Source organism: Papaver somniferum, chromosome 5 (assembly GCF_003573695.1).
Source record: "Papaver somniferum cultivar HN1 chromosome 5, ASM357369v1, whole genome shotgun sequence".
NCBI lineage: Eukaryota > Viridiplantae > Streptophyta > Magnoliopsida > Ranunculales > Papaveraceae > Papaver > Papaver somniferum.
The window spans coordinates 8,051,771-8,065,646 of NC_039362.1; the positions used below are offsets into that span (position 1 = coordinate 8,051,771).

At 35.3% G+C, this 13,876-nt stretch overlaps 1 pseudogene; it reads right to left on the bottom strand.

The window, feature by feature from the left end:
* Window positions 1–228: 228 nt before the first annotated feature.
* Window positions 229–6,378, bottom strand: LOC113278716 (annotated as a pseudogene).
* Window positions 6,379–13,876: the final 7,498 nt, after the last annotated feature.

Sequence of the window (13,876 nt, forward strand, 5' to 3'; positions counted from 1 at the left end):
CCATCCAAACCAATAATTTTGAATCATAATCGTCAATCTAATCAGACTTCAACCAAACCATTCAGTAGTTCTATTAATAACAATAATAATAATAAGATTATCAAGCATGGTGGAGAATTTCAGAGATTTAATGAATTGATTTCTTTACTATCTTTTTCTGGAAAATTGATTAGAAGTTGTTATTTTAAGAAGTTCCGGATTACCTTGTATTTCTACTTCATTCTCCTCTTATAGTGGTGGTGGTGATGGGAACATTGATGCTGCTGGTGGTGGTGGAACAAACCTGTAAGGTAACATATGCAAAAAAGTAGGAGAGTCAGACATAGTTGTAAGCTAAATTCACTACTTAGGCAGCACTCAAATTTGTCAAAAATTGGTTCATTGTTATATAAATCACATAACTGCAGAAACCAAAAAGTACATTGTTGGCAATTATCAGAACCTGGCTACAAATAAACATAAGAAATTCATGGAGGAGAGTGATAATGGACAAAACTAATAGAACATTGAGGTACAAGTCCGATCCATTCTTCCCCACAAAAGAACATTTGCAAAAACAGAAACACAAATCGAGACTAATTACCTGATGCTCTATTCTTCAGTTGTTCATCAAACATGATTAGACAACACCAGAAATGAGTTCTGCAAAAGCAGTGTCGGCAACTTCTTCTCCTACCCGAACCTGAAAGCAAACCAACACCCACTTAGTACTAATCTACAAAACAAAAATTTCAACTTCATGCTAACCAATTCGTATGCAACAATTGATCCGCTACACCATCATTACCAAGAACAACTATGAGATACCGAACTAAGGATTTCATTATCCCTCTAATAACATAGAGTACCTGTTGTAAGATTGAAGTGAAAAGGCATCAATAACAAACACAAAGCAAATAAAGACAGAACAAAATAGAGACAAGTATTTTCTAAATAATAACTGACATTTCTGTGAAAATTGTAATCATCAAGACTCGTGAAGGTACTTCTGTTGTGCCAAGAGGTTCATATTGTTCCTCAAGGCACTCCAGGATCTGGCATCAGAAACAGAAAACTACACATTCAACGGAAGCTAGTGCACATAGAACACATAAGACACAGAGATTTAACGTGGTTCGGCAATATGCCTACATCCACGGGAAGCAGAATTCACTTCATTCATATCAGAGAATACACAATACAATGGACATTCAACACCCCTTCTTCTTCTTCTTCACATTCTCAACTCACCTTCAACTCTCTCCTAACTCTCCTAGCCCTAAATCTATGAGAGGATCTACATCTTGCTAATGGAGAGATTATTTCTCTTCTTTGTGAGGAGATGTATACAACCTAAGGGTTTAGAAAAGACTAATGTACATGATGTAGATTCCTATAACCTAAAGGTTATGCCTTTATTTATAGGCTTACAATACTTCGATTAGGAAAGCAAGCTTTACTCTAATTTAGGATACATAAACTAGCTAAGATAGGAAACCCTTGTTTAGATAGAAGTCTAAACATAATTCTAAAACTGATTTAGGAAATCAAACTGATGTTTCCTAAAATCGAACCAATATCCAACAATTCTCCACATTGGCAAGATTTCTAGGACAACTTCAACTTCAAAATTCTCTGATTTCTCCACCTTGGCATGAAATCTCAACATTCACCTTTCACGCCTTTGTATTCTACATCCTTTAATCACCCGGAGGTGCCAATCATTCGTAGATGCTTCAATTCCACTTAAGGACTTCAATACTTCACTCACTAGTAGGTGCCAATTGTCCGAAAATGTTTCAATCCCTCAAAGGGCTTCAGTTATCCAATCATCTAATGATGCTTTCATACTTCCAATCATCTAATGATGCTTTCGTACTTCAATCATCCCAAGATGTTGCAGTGGTACAACTTCCAAAATCCTCATCTAAGGTTCAAATGTGTCAACCTACACCAACACACCAAGTGGTGTTTCAAATTCCTTTTAAGGATGCAATGTGCTTCAACATGTGCTTCACAAATTTGATCCCATGGTAGGGTTGCAACGGTGTTTTAAAAAAAAAAACACCAACATACTAATGCACCTAAAGATGCTGCAAATGTAATCATTGATTTAGTTCAGGATGGCCAATCCTAAACATCACCAATTTTTTCGCAACTTTGCTGATTTCTCAGCAATTCCAGTTATCTATGAATTCCTGACGCGTCTTCAACTTCATAGATTTTCACATGCACATATTCTTCAAACTTGCAAGATTAAATTCTTTGCAAATTTACTTAAACTTGTAGGATATAGTCTTTGACTTCAACTCACCACTTCACTTGTCAAATTTGAGCTCTTCCTCCATCCCACTTCTTCAAATTCCAACACTTCGTTTAACTTTAAGTTCCCAAACATCTGTGTGAACACATTCCAGCATTCCATATGTGGTGATATTCATGATATTTTCATGTCTTCAAAAAACTATAACTTTTTACTCCAACTCCAAGCTTGATTCTTTCTCCACCTTCACACAATGTTTGCAAAATCCTAAACTGCATGATTTTACGTTCGTCAACTTCATGCCTTAACTGCATGAATTAGGCTTCAAGCGTATTATATTTCGCACTATCTAACACTTCTACTTCCATATTCAACAATACAGATTTTCATTCTCTAATCCCTTCATCACTGCAACTGTATTAGAAAAAACTTCTTCAGTACTCCACCGTTTAAACAACTTTAAACCCCGCGGAGTCAAATGGATCTGATGATTTCAGATTCTTCTTAAAACTTCGGTACATACCGAAGAACTTCAAACTTATCGAGTTGCACCTAAGTACTTCAACTGAATGCTTAATATCTACAACTTCAAACTCCAACTCTTAAAAGTCAGAAAACCATTCTCAAGAGAATGTGTATGATAAAAGCATTCAAATACTCTAAATTCCACACATCACTAGATCTGCATTTTTCAACGTTCACGTCTGAACTTTAAAACTTCTTTCTTGTTTTCCAATGCCTTTCCTTACGACAAAAGGAAATTCAATTCAAATCACATCAATTCACATACCGCATTCTTCAAATAGCTTATGATTTCTTCGCTTAACTATATACTTCACATGTAGTATTGTACCTTACAATTGTGAAGTGCCACTATGATACCTTGTTCGTTGCAACCGACACTAGTACAAATCTTCACATTGGACACACTTAATCACCGTGTCCATAGGCTTTTGGTCATGGATTTTTTTCACTCCAAAAATGTGGCATCAGGTGCCGAGACAAAAAGGTATCCCTATGGCTACATAAACTTTGAGTGGCTATAAAATATGATTTACCATGGACATAACTCTGAAACCGTGTCTATATGGTACTCATTTTTTTTTGTAGTTAAGCATTTTCACTATCACCATGGCCATAGGATCCTTATAGACATACGATTTGATTATATGTGGCTAAAGTTTACCTTAAAGTCACGTGAATTTTATTTTATCCGTGGCCTTTGTCATCAATTAGACACGCAAAATTCATTTCATCATGGCCAATTCATGAGTTTCAGTTACCTTAGAGCCACACTAATTTTTCTTAACGTGTCGAATTCATAACTTATAGCTACTTTGAATCTGTAGCAACATGCTCATCTCTATTTTCAGACACGCATAAAAAACCTTTTTACATGGCCAATGACTCATTAATAGCCATTGATATAGATTAATCGCACAATTAAAATTGATTCCAATTACTTTTATTAATATGTTAAACGTCTCATATCATGATCAAGGAAAGAGGTGAGCATAACTCTACAAAAATACCAACTCCACAAGACATGCAAAAGAAAATGTTTTAACTACAAAACTATCTCCACTACTTCTCTTAATAACAAGGATGCAATGCAGTCTTCATTCTCTTGCTACTCCACATATTACTTTTCGATTCCTTGTTCCTCATGGTACTGATAAGAAGCTTTAGTTAGTACTCCTCCTACTCTTCTTCTTAGTCTTGTCATTCTCATTATGTTGATCATAAGCTAGTAGCAGTACATGTAGCAAGAAAGAAATTTAGGATGTAACATATATGGCTAACCATAAAAATAAAAATAAAAGCAATTTCAATTGATTTTTATTTCCACCAACTGTTCATTTGAGGGGGAAGGGATTCAATAAACACACTAAAATAAACATCCGGATTGCTTAATAGTTAATCCAACTCGATCTCACTTCAACTAATAATCTTCTGGATTGCCATAAAAAATCATACTTACTTGTGCAATTGTGTATTGTCTCCTGGATTAACCAAGCACCGCATTCGCCAAGACTAATAAAAACAGAACAAGCACAATATGAGTTTCTAAAGCAAAAGAATTCCTAAATATTTTAAAAAACAGCAAAATAGATTATGAACCTTGACATGAACGAAAAATAACAAATCAAATATATCAAGGAAAACCTATCAACTTTGTAGTCCTTGAATCAAATGAGAGGGAAGCAACATCAAGCCCAGCCAGGTAAGGAATCAAACTACAAAAAGAAATCCAATATTACATGGTAAATTTTATTTGTTAATTTAAGAAGAAAAGGAAGTTCAGTTTTGCCAAATGAAAATACACTTCGATGCACATAACACCGCTCTTCTTTTACAAATTGGAAGGACCAAGTATGTTTAGATAGAAAACTTAACCCAGCACTGTTCCTTTATCTTCCACCTAGACGTAATGTTAATCGCATATTAACTCCAAGCATGAACTGTTTATAGCTAACATTGAGACGTAGAATGTCCAAATAAACACAAAAGTTATCGCTTACATGGCTAGTGAAAAAATCTATGCAAGTTTCTGACAAGGAATAACAATTCAGTGAGTTCTGTAACACAGTTTGTCGGCTGTTTTTATCAAGAGAACCAACCTTTCTTAGTGGTGGTTGAACTTGTTGGCTCTTCCTTATTTTCTCTCTTCTCCATTCCCTGCTTTAAAGAGTCTAATCCATCTCTGCAGAGAACCCAAAACAAGTAAAATTAGGCGATCAACGCCGACAAGCAAACATTAAGTGAGGTCAACCCCAACAAACAAACTTCAAAAGACGATGGTTAGATAAATTGAGGAGAATAACAATTACTTAGTGTCTTCAAGGCGTCCATGCAAACTCCATCTCTGGCGAAACCCGTCCATCTCTTCATCTCCACTTGCAAGAATTAAGCGCCTGTAAAAAGATTTGATTAAGCCTGGCACCAAGTACGATTCTTGAACAAATGTAAGTAATCATGGTAAGAGTAAACTATGCTCTTCTGCCTCAGTGGGCAACTGATGGATACTAATCAACCGAGAGAGTTTAAGGTCAAAACTGAGACCCATAGCTTCATTTAGCACTGACATGTTAGCGACAAATAACATTGATATGACTGGAAAATTATGTTACAGTTCAACGAATTGACTTTCCAAGAGGGTTTAACATACTGTTCAATGGTAATTACGCATGGTGGTGCATCTATTAGACACCTCAGAAGATCTTTGTCATCACATATCTCATGTTTAAGAGATTTACCTCTTCAATGATGTGACCTCTGATTGAAGTTGAGTAGCTCTATCTTTGGCATCATCTAATGGCATTGAAAGATCCAATTTATGTCCACTCTCTCGAAGCCGTTGCCTCAGTATCTTATCCTGCAACAAATACACACACCAAAACAAACCAGTGTTCAAAATCTTCACTTACGTATGAACTGAAAAAACCTCAACAAAGCAATAATAAGACATATTTAGAACAAAAAACATAAATCCCTCACCCGTTTATCGACACATTGTTTGTATATAACAATCTCATCTTGGCAAAATGGTTCAATATCATTGATTTACAAACCTAGAGAAAGACAATTTGCAATCAGCCTTAAACCCTAAACCCCTAAAAAAAATCAAAATTATAAACAGTTCACAGAATCATTTAAATAAACTTACATAGGAAGAAATTCCTAAGAATCCCATCACAAGTTTCAACACCTTCAAGAACATGAGAAGCAATTTCTGGAGGTATGATAGGTGATGGTGGTCCTGTCATTAAATCATCACCTACCAAAATGGTTTCCTCCATTGTTGGCTCTGAATCAACTGAAACAAAAACCAAACAAGATCCATTAATTTTAAGCATACAAATATTCAACTTCACTAATTGTAGAGTAAAGCTGAAAACAATTTGGAAAAAAAAATTGAAAAAAAAAATCGAAGAAAATTTGAGAATTAGGGGAAGAAATCCATCTTACCATCCATGATTGCTCTTTAATTCCTCCCAATAGTAAACTATAATTTCACAAGTATGATCGATTTCAAAACCCTAAAACGATTCGGTCCCCAAAATTGACCTCCAGAACTGAACTTCCTTTTCTTCTTGAGACTTGAGACAAATTAACAAAACAGTACTAATTCCTGATAAGCAATTAACAAAACAATACTAATCCAATCTACCCTAACCATTATAGAAACTGTGACTAATCGATCTACTAGTTTTTGTATAGAGATATAATCGATCTACTAGTTTTTGCACATAGAGGGTGAAAGAGAAAAGTGAATTTTGTGAGTTAGGGTTTCCTTCCGAGTGAGGGAGGCGGAGAAAATTAGAGAGAGATGAGACGTAAGTTAAAGGAAGTGAAGTGAAAGGATTTACTTTTGATGTTTTATCTAAAAGGATTTGGACGGTGTAGATTTTCTTTAGGATGATCATACGGATTGCAGAAATTAAGCAACGGTGTAGATTAAATTTAGGATGTTCATACGGATTGAGAAGTTTGTGTGTTTCTCTTTGTGCTAGTTCAAACTCGTGCATTCGATTTTATTATCAACATTCCGTATGAAAAAAATCCAAAGAATATATCAGTAAATTTAAGATATTATTACCGACCTTCAATTATAAAAAAAATTCCAAACATATATGGTAATGAAGCATAAAAAATAAGAAAGTGTGTTTTCTTTGTGCTTTCTTTTGTGCTTTTTCTTTATGCTTCCGATTTGAATTTCGACTAGTCACATAGGTCTTGAGGAAATTTTGACTAGTCATACAGGTCATGAACTTCAAATGTGGTATAACAACGTATAAAATATAAACTAAGAAGTGGGTTCTGACTTCAAACTTAGAAGGATACATCATCCAAATAGATATATATATGAAGCTCATTGTCGATTCGAACTTAAAATATGGTTTAACGACATACAAACTATGAACCAAGAAACTCCGAGAGGGTTCTGACTTCAAACTTAGCATGATACACCATCGAAATCGATAAATATGAAGCTCAATGTCGATTCGAACTCCAAACATGGTATAATGGCAGAACAAACTATGAACTAAGAAGCTCCGGGAGGGTTTTTACTTCAAACTTAGCAGGATACATCATCGAAATCGGTAAATATGAAGCTCAATGTCGATTTGAACTTCAAATATGGTATAACGACATAAAAACTATGAACCAAGAAGCTCTGGGAGGGTTCTGACTTCAAACTTAACATGATATATCATCGAAATAAATAAATATGAAGCTCAATGTTGATTCGAAGTTCATATATGGTATAACGACATACACACTATGAACCAAGAAGCTCTGAGAGGGTTATGACTTCAAACTTGGCATGATACATTATCGAAATCGATAAATATGAAGCTCAGTGTCAATTCAAACTTCAAATATGGTATACCAGCATACAAAATATGAAACAAGAAGCTATGGGAGGGTTCTGACTTCAAACCTAGCATGATACATCATCGAAATAAATAAATATGAAGCTCAGTCACTTGTAATTCCGAAAACATCCGGCTGTACCCGCTGTATTGCAATTCCCTTGGATGCCACAATCACTTATAATATGTCCTTCTATACACCAGAGCTTGAGCTAGTACTTTAAAATTTAAAATTCAATCTCATGTGTCTAATGGATCCGACGCTATGGTCACAATTTGTTATTCGTATAGCCATATCATAATCCTCCCAAAAAAAAAGGTGTAACCATATGTCAATCTTTTGTCATGTTTGATAAAATGTGTCAATTCGTTAGTACATGCGTGTCTAATAAACCATATATTATGGACACATAAACAAACCAATGTGGCTAAATAAATCCTCTTTCCGCCACGGATTAATAGGTGTGTCTATTGCCATCCTACACTTTCGACACATACATAATTATTTAATGTGGTCATATAGGCATCTATGGCTACATGTGATGGGATTAGACTGAAACCTATGACCAAACGATACCCTATGGCTACAGTTGATGGGTTTAGGATTAAACCCATGACCAAATGGTGAACTATGGCTACATGGTAACACAAAACGTGGTTATAGTTATATTGATGACCAGTATCCACACAAATAACTCGAAACGTGGCTGGGCTGTAAACCAAAAAACGTGGCCTATGTGAAGGTTTGTACTAGTGCGACTTTTCACCTCAAAAAACGAAACATATCTTCATGACCAATCTGTTTTTTTCACCACGATCTTGCACTTTTAACTTGATGTCTTCAAAAATTAAAACACCACCCAGCTCCTCTTTCAAAAACAGTACATCAACGAGGTGCCTGCAAACATCCGAGTGGGTGATTCAAAATCGCATCATATTTGTGGTGTTCAATGGTACGAAGAAAATCTGCTCCTGCATTTTTTTGGAAACAACAAAAGCTTGCAAAAATCCAATGCTCATAAGCTTATTCTATAAGTAGCTTCAAACTCAACACAGTCAAACAAACCCTTCTTCAATCATATGCCCAAGGTGCATATGTTAATAATTGTGTAGACTTCATCTTCAATCGCTTCTCTTCAAAACAGAACAAGAAACTATAGCTCCACCACACACAATATCTCCATATAGGAAATCCAATTACCGCATCTTAGATCGATCATTAACAATGCAATATGCTTATGGCCAGCTGCTTCAAACAATTCTTCGTGAAATCAAACTCTTCACCCAGAATTTATCAACCTTCCACTAGTGCCCTAACAACACTAAGACACTCAAACGATCGATGATTCTCACACGAAACTTACTAATAGGTTTCTGCAATTCTCGCTACAGCATATAACTGAGGCAAACTTGAGTTTAACTTCTTCTTCAATTCCTTCGACTACGTCAAGGACAACATTATCGAACTAATGACAACTAGTAACATTCACGATTATTCCCCCTTGGTACTTCGAACAATTCTAAGGATCTTTGACGAATTCAATTTTTTGCATCTTTACCTCTCTTCCAACGTACAAACCATTCAACTTGTACTTCAAAGACAATACTTTTGTTTCTTTGCAACTTGGCTTGCAAAGCAAGCACATTTAAACGGAAACCATCAAGGTATTCCCAAACAATCCACAAAAGTCCCAAACAAATGAGGTAAATATCAAAAAAAAAACCAAACACCTTTATCATACTACTTAATAAGGTTATGGAATTACTTACCCGAAGCTATGCAAAATACATAGGATTTATGCCTAGAAGTATACCGACGTCAAATACTCCCTTCAAATAGGACTTCAACTTCACGTGATCAATAAACAATCAACGAATGTGAAACACTTCAAATACATTCGTTTATGAGTAATTGATACTTTAAAACAGTGCTTGTCAAATCAGAAAATCCACCTCTTCAACTTGATGCAATTCAAACGACCTTGTCTCCAAGATTCTTCGGATGAGGCTACACAATGATTTTCTGAATTCCAAGGTAACTCTGGTCTTCCAACCGACATAACTTGATTCTACAATATGCCTATTAATGCATCTTCTTCTAGGCTTTTACTTCAATCTCTAAGTATGTCTTTTTCGAATATCCTCTGTTGATTCAATACACCATGTTTTTTTGACAGAACTGTTACAACTTTGCACCATAGTTCTAAAACTGTCACAATCTTCACCACAAGTTTTCAGAACTATTACGATTCTTCTACCACAAGTTTCAGTCAAAAAACGTCACCTTGTCTTTGTGTTCTTCTTCAAATTTGACATCTTCTTTGATATCTTCACATACCGTTTCTGACCCAATTCAAACGAGCAAACCCTAGATTTCAAGAATCTAGACCTAAGCTCTGATACCAGTTTGTTGTGCCAAGAGGTTCATATTGTTCCTCAAGGCATTCCAGGATCTGGCATCAGAAACAGAAAACTACACATTCAACGGAAGCTAACACACATAGAACACATAAGACACAGAGATTTAACGTGGTTCGGCAATATGCCTACATCCACGGGAAGCAGAATTCACTTCATTCATATCAGAGAATACACAATACAATGGACATTCAACACCCCTTCTTCTTCTTCTTCACATTCTCAACTCACCTTCAACTCTCTCCTAACTCTCCTAGCCCTAAATCTATGAGAGGATCTACATCTTGCTAATGGAGAGATTATTTCTCTTCTTTGTGAGGAGATGTATACAACCTAAGGGTTTAGAAAAGACTAATGTACATGATGTAGATTCCTATAACCTAAAGGTTATGCCTTTATTTATAGGCTTACAATACTTCGATTAGGAAAGCAAGCTTTACTCTAATTTAGGATACATAAACTAGCTAAGATAGGAAACCCTTGTTTAGATAGAAGTCTAAACATAATTCTAAAACTGATTTAGGAAATCAAACTGATGTTTCCTAAAATCGAACCAATATCCAACAATTCTCCACATTGGCAAGATTTCTAGGACAACTTCAACTTCAAAATTCTCTGATTTCTCCACCTTGGCATGAAATCTCAACATTCACCTTTCACGCCTTTGTATTCTACATCCTTTAATCACCCGGAGGTGCCAATCATTCGTAGATGCTTCAATTCCACTTAAGGACTTCAATACTTCACTCACTAGTAGGTGCCAATTGTCCGAAAATGTTTCAATCCCTCAAAGGGCTTCAGTTATCCAATCATCTAATGATGCTTTCATACTTCCAATCATCTAATGATGCTTTCGTACTTCAATCATCCCAAGATGTTGCAGTGGTACAACTTCCAAAATCCTCATCTAAGGTTCAAATGTGTCAACCTACACCAACACACCAAGTGGTGTTTCAAATTCCTTTTAAGGATGCAATGTGCTTCAACATGTGCTTCACAAATTTGATCCCATGGTAGGGTTGCAACGGTGTTTTAAAAAAAAAAACACCAACATACTAATGCACCTAAAGATGCTGCAAATGTAATCATTGATTTAGTTCAGGATGGCCAATCCTAAACATCACCAATTTTTTCGCAACTTTGCTGATTTCTCAGCAATTCCAGTTATCTATGAATTCCTGACGCGTCTTCAACTTCATAGATTTTCACATGCACATATTCTTCAAACTTGCAAGATTAAATTCTTTGCAAATTTACTTAAACTTGTAGGATATAGTCTTTGACTTCAACTCACCACTTCACTTGTCAAATTTGAGCTCTTCCTCCATCCCACTTCTTCAAATTCCAACTTCGTTTAACTTTAAGTTCCCAAACATCTGTGTGAACACATTCCAGCATTCCATATGTGGTGATATTCATGATATTTTCATGTCTTCAAAAACTATAACTTTTTACTCCAACTCCAAGCTTGATTCTTTCTCCACCTTCACACAATGTTTGCAAATCCTAAACTGCATGATTTTACGTTCGTCAACTTCATGCCTTAACTGCATGAATTAGGCTTCAAGCGTATTATATTTCGCACTATCTAACACTTCTACTTCCATATCAACAATACAGATTTTCATTCTCTAATCCCTTCCATCACTTGCACACTGTATTATGAAAAACTTCTTCGTACTCACCGTTTAAACAACTTTAAACCCCGCGGAGTCAAATGGATTGATGATTTCATATTCTTCTTAAAACCTCGGTACATACCGAAGAACTTCAAACTTATCGAGTTGCACCTAAGTACTTCAACTGAATGCTTAATATCTACAACTTCAAACTCCAACTCTTAAAGTCAGAAAACCATTCTCAAGAGAATGTGTATGATAAAAGCATTCAAATACTCTAAATTCCACACATCACTAGATCTGCATTTTTCAACGTTCACGTCTGAACTTTAAAACTTCTTTCTTGTTTTCCAATGCCTTTCCTTACGACAAAAGGAAATTCAATTCAAATCACATCAATTCACATACCGCATTCTTCAAATAGCTTATGATTTCTTCGCTTAACTATATACTTCACATGTAGTATTGTACCTTACAATTGTGAAGTGCCACTATGATACCTGTTCGTTGCAACCGACACTAGTACAAATCTTCACATTGGACACACTTAATCACCGTGCCATAGGCTTTTGGTCATGGATTTTTTTCACTCCAAAAATGTGGCATCAGGTGCCGAGACAAAAAGGTATCCCTATGGCTACAAACTTTGAGTGGCTATAAAATATTGATTTACCATGGACATAACTCTGAAACCGGTCTATATGGTACTCATTTTTTTTGTAGTTAAGCATTTCACTATCACCATGGCCATAGGATCCTTATAGACATACGATTGATTATATGTGGCTAAAGTTTACCTTAAAGTCACGTGAATTTTTTTATCCGTGGCCTTTGTCATCAATTAGACACGCAAAATTCATTTCATCATGGCCAATTCATGAGTTTCAGTTACCTTAGAGCCACACTAATTTTTCTTAACGTGTCGAATTCATAATTATAGCTACTTTGAATCTGTAGCAACATGCTCATCTCTATTTTCAGACACGCATAAAAACCTTTTTACATGGCCAATGACTCATTAATAGCCATTGATATAGATTAATCGCACAATTAAAATTGATTCCAATTACTTTTATTAATATGTTAAACGTCTCATATCATGATCAAGGAAAGAGGTGAGCATAACTTCACAAAAATACCAACTCCACAAGACATGCAAAAGAAAATGTTTTAACTACAAAACTATCTCCACTACTTCTCTTAATAACAAGGATGCAATGCAGTCTTCATTCTCTTGCTACTCCACATATTACTTTTCGATTCCTTGTTCCTCATGGTACTGATAAGAAGCTTTAGTTAGTACTCCTCCTACTCTTCTTCTTAGTCTTGTTATTCTCATTATGTTGATCATAAGCTAGTAGCAGTACATAGGTAGCAAGAAAGAAATTAGGATGTAACATATATGGCTAACCATAAAAATAAAAATAAAAGCAATTTCAATTGATTTTATTTCCACCAACTGTTCATTTGAGGGGGAAGGGATTCAATAAACACACTAAAATAAACATCCGGATTGCTTAATAGTTAATCCAACTCGATCTCACTTCAACTAATAATCTTCTGTTGCCATAAAAATCATACTTACTTGTGCAATTGTGTATTGTCTCTGGATTAACCAAGCAACCGCATTCGCCAAGACTAATAAACAGAACAAGCACAATATGAGTTTCTAAAGCAAAAGAATCCTAAATATTTTAAAAAACAGCAAAATAGATTATGAACCTTGACATGAACGAAAAATAACAAATCAAATATATCAAGGAAAACCTATCAACTTTGTAGTCCTTGAATCAAATGAGAGGGAAGCAACATCAAGCCCAGCCAGGTAAGGAATCAAACTACAAAGAAAGTCCAATATTACATGGTAAATTTTATTTGTTAATTTAAGAAGAAAAGGAAGTTCAGTTTTGCCAAATGAAAATACACTTCGATGCACATAACACCGCTCTTCTTTTACAAATTGGAAGGACCAAGTATGTTTAGATAGAAAACTTAACCCAGCACTGTTCCTTTATCTTCCACCTAGACGTAATGTTAATCGCATATTAACTCCAAGCATGAACTGTTTATAGCTAACATTGAGACGTAGAATGTCCAAATACACAAAAGTTATCGCTTACATGGCTAGTGAAAAAATCTATGCAAGTTTCTGACAGGAATAACAATTCAGTGAGTTCTGTAACATTTGTCGGCTGTTTTTTAAAGAGAACCAACCTTTC